Source organism: Papio anubis, chromosome 9 (assembly GCF_008728515.1).
Source record: "Papio anubis isolate 15944 chromosome 9, Panubis1.0, whole genome shotgun sequence".
Classification (NCBI taxonomy): domain Eukaryota; kingdom Metazoa; phylum Chordata; class Mammalia; order Primates; family Cercopithecidae; genus Papio; species Papio anubis.
The window spans coordinates 87,768,503-87,772,180 of record NC_044984.1 but is presented as its reverse complement, the minus strand read 5'-3'; the positions used below and the strand labels follow the sequence as shown (position 1 = coordinate 87,772,180).

The following is a 3,678-nucleotide window of genomic DNA, read 5'->3' as shown; positions in this document are numbered from 1 at the left end:
GATAAGGGAGTCAGGGAAGGTTCCATCAATTTAATTTTCTATCTCTAGCCATCACCCCAAATACTGGAGGTAATTTCAGAGATTTCAGGTAATAAAGGAATAGGGAAAGAATTAGAATCTTAGACTCAGAAAATCTCTAACCTACATCTATTTAGAATTTTACAACTTAACATTAAAGGTAATATACTCACCTTGTGCTGTGTAAATCTTTCAAAGTTCTCTAGCCAAATGCAATCAATTTCACCTGACAAGACTAAAGACTATTCAAATACTGTGAATATAAAATATTATACAACTGTTTTCAACTGGGCGCGGTGGCTTACGCTTTAATCTCAGCATTTTGGGAGGCAAAGGCCAACAGATCACGAGGTCAGGAGTTAGAGAGCAGCCTGGCCAATATGGTGAAACCCTGTCTCTACTAAAAATACAAAAAAAATTGGCCAGGTGTGGTGGCACATGCCTGCAGTCCCAGCTACTTGGGAGGCTGAGGCAGGAGAATCGCTTGAACCCGGAAGATAGAGGTTGCAGTGAGCTGAGATTGCGCCACCGCACTCCAGCCTGGGTGACAGAGCGAGACTCCATCTCAAAAAAAAAAAAAATTTTTTTTCTAGTGGTTGCAATCATTTTATGGAATTCTGTTATTCTCTCTCTCTTCCTCGAAGTTTTTTATGACCCTCCCTGTTGAATTTGGGTCCACCTCCTGTAGGTTTCCATTATCTGCAATTTTCAAAGGCGTCTGGGATGTATGCTTCTGTCACGTATATGGGGCTCCCCCAACAGATCATTAATTTGCAATGGGCAAGAACTCCTCATGTTCCTGACAACCCTTACTATCCTGCCCCTGCACTCACTCACAGCTGTGCCACTGCAATCTGCTCTGGGATCCTGGGACTACTCCCATCATGTTCTTCCCCTTCCTCCCTGTGTATGTCAGCCCAGACTCCAAGGACATTGCTCATCCTTTAGACTCTGATATCCACACGGCCTTGGATATCCCCGTTTCTGATCCCATGTCTTACCCTTCTCCAATTTCTTTTTTTAAAAAATTTTTTTAATTTTTTTTTTTTTGAGACAAAGTCTCGCTCTGTTGGCCAGGCTAGAGTGCAGTGGCGTGATCTCGGTTCACTGCAACCTCCGCCTCCGAGTTTCAAGCGATTCTCCTGCTTCAGTCTCCCAAGCAGCTGGGACTACAGGCTTGCGCCACCACACCCATCTGATTTTTGCATTTTTAGTAAAGACGTGGTTTCACTATGTTAGCCAGGCTGGTCTCAAACTCCCGACCTAATTTGATGCACCTGCCTCGGCTTCTCAAAGTGCTGGCATTACAGGCATCAGCCACCGCACCGGCCCACTCCCTAACTTCTGCAACTCTTCCATGGGAATCTCAGCTGTATTCTTTCAAATACCTCACTTCCTCACTTCTCTGAATGCTCTCTTTGCCTGCTTGCTAGACTGGTTCTCTTGAGCACACTATTCCCCTTGCAGTTGACGGCCATTTTATCTCCCACACTCCTCAGACCACAGGCTTGCAAATGGGGTGAGTGTCCTGCGTCCAGGCCATCTTCCCTCCCACTCCATAGCTCCCACTACCACCTCTGACTGTCACATCATCAAACTCTACCCCACTGTGCTGCGGTCCTCTGATGCCTGCTCCTTCCCACACACACCCTCATTCCTTCAAGATTCCTCTCACCTGCGTGGTTTCTCTCATCCTTCTTGATGATTGTTTTATCCTTACAGATGATTTTTTTTCAATACCGTATCTAGTCTTAGTGTTCTTAGGCTTCCCCTCTTCAAATGGCCTTGCACTCTTCCATGCCTCATGCCACTCACACCCAAAGTCAATCCTTAGACTTCCTCATTACTAAAAACTGCAACCTGTCCACCAGCACAATTTCAAGTGCCAGCTATTATTGTTACCATTATTAATTTACAGAATTTGTTGAACGGGACCACTCACTCATGGGATTAGCACAGGCAAATGAATTACATTCTTTCAGCCCCATTGGCTCTATTCAGGGGCTGTTGTGTGGGTCGGTTGAGATCAGATATTAGTGGCAGGAGACTGGGAAAGAGCTGCAAGAAGGGCTAAACAATGAAGAGATTAATGGTGCTGAAATGAAGCCAGGAAGAAAGAGGTAAAGTCTGGGGCAGAGGAGTGTAGAACAGTAATCCATGGTGGAGAAAAAGGATGGCAGATCTGCACACCAGAAGGTGGGGCCCTGGAGAAGGAACAGTAAATAGATTATGAACTGGAGACCTGCAGGGTAAGCAAGGGTGGAATAGGGAGATTAAAGGCAGCCCCGGGGATCCAGGGAGAAGAAAAGGGAGAAGAAAAGGGTACAGAGTAAGGGCTGAACAAATATTTGTTAAAAAAGTATATATGTGAGCCGGGGCACGGTGGCTCACACCTGTAATCCCAGCACTTTGGGAGGCCGAGGCGGGTGGATCACCAGGTCAGGAGATCAAGACCATCCTGGCTAACATGGTGAAACCCCATCTCTACTAAAAATACAAAGAATTAGCCGGGCGAGGTGGCGGGCGCCTGTAGTCCCAGCTCCTCGGGAGGCTGAGGCAGGAGAATGGTGTTAACCCGGGAGGCGGAGCTTGCAGTGAGCCGAGATAGTGCCACTGCATTCCGGCCTGGGTGACAGAGTGAGACTCGGTCTCAAATAAATAAATAAATAAATAAATAAGTAAGTAAGTGACTCCAGGCTTAGGGTTTTGTTGTTGTTCACACAATCTATTTTGGATCAAGATGTGCAAGAGTGTCACATTTTAGGGGGGTATGGGGGTGGGGAAAGGCGAGGCACATTTCTTGCTTTTGTGCTAATTAGAATGGCTGGAGGTCTGGGCAGATGTATTGGAAGAGGGCTTCAGCCTTTTCAGGCTCTAAGCAGCTTTGTATCAGCAAGGTGTGAATTGGATTTGAGCACCCCCATCTTTGTACCTAGGTTAGCGGGGGGTGGCTACAGTAATGATGTGGTAGGCCTCTAAAGTTAGTTCTTGAAACCGTCCCTCAATAGTCCTTATATTGCTTGAATCTGGACTCCTGCCTACCTGGAAGACAAAAAAACTTTAGTTTTTCTGCTGTGACCTCCCTTTTGCTGTAACAGTTGAGGCCAAGATCTAGTTTAAAATGAAGAGATGTGTGAACAGAGGTGTGACTCCGGGATTTCTCTCTCACTGTCTTTTTTTTTTTTTTCATGCCAGATGGGTAATGTACCAACGTTGTAACAAGATTTGTGGTGATACGTTTCACATATGCGTGTGAACACAATCATCATGCTCATGAACTACGAAAGGATTTTTTTTTAAATTAATTTTTTAGTAGAGATGACTGGGTGTCCGTCTTCAGAAAGCCTTTATTTTATTCTATTTTCTGAAACAAAGTCATGTTCTGTTGCCCAGGCTGGAGTGCAGTGGCATGATCTCGGCTCACTGCAACCTCTGCCTCCTGGGTTCAAACGATTCTCCTGCCTCAGCCTCCTGAGTAGCTGGCATTACAGGCGTGTGCCACCATGCCTGGCTAATTTTTATATTTATATATATTTTTAGTAGAGATGGGGTTTCACCATGTTGGCCAGGCTGGTTTTGAACTCCTGACCTCAAGTGATCCGCCTACTTTGGCCTCCCAAAGTGTTGGGATTACAGGCGTGAGCCACTGCACCCTGCCAG

The 3,678-nt window shown here is 45.9% G+C and overlaps 1 non-coding gene across 1 annotated transcript; it reads right to left on the bottom strand.

The window, feature by feature from the left end:
* Positions 1–3,207: 3,207 nt before the first annotated feature.
* Positions 3,208–3,308, bottom strand: LOC116269078. The gene has a single exon (XR_004176395.1). It is a non-coding gene; the product is annotated as a small nucleolar RNA U13 (small nucleolar RNA).
* Between the last annotated feature and the right edge of the window lie 370 nt (positions 3,309–3,678).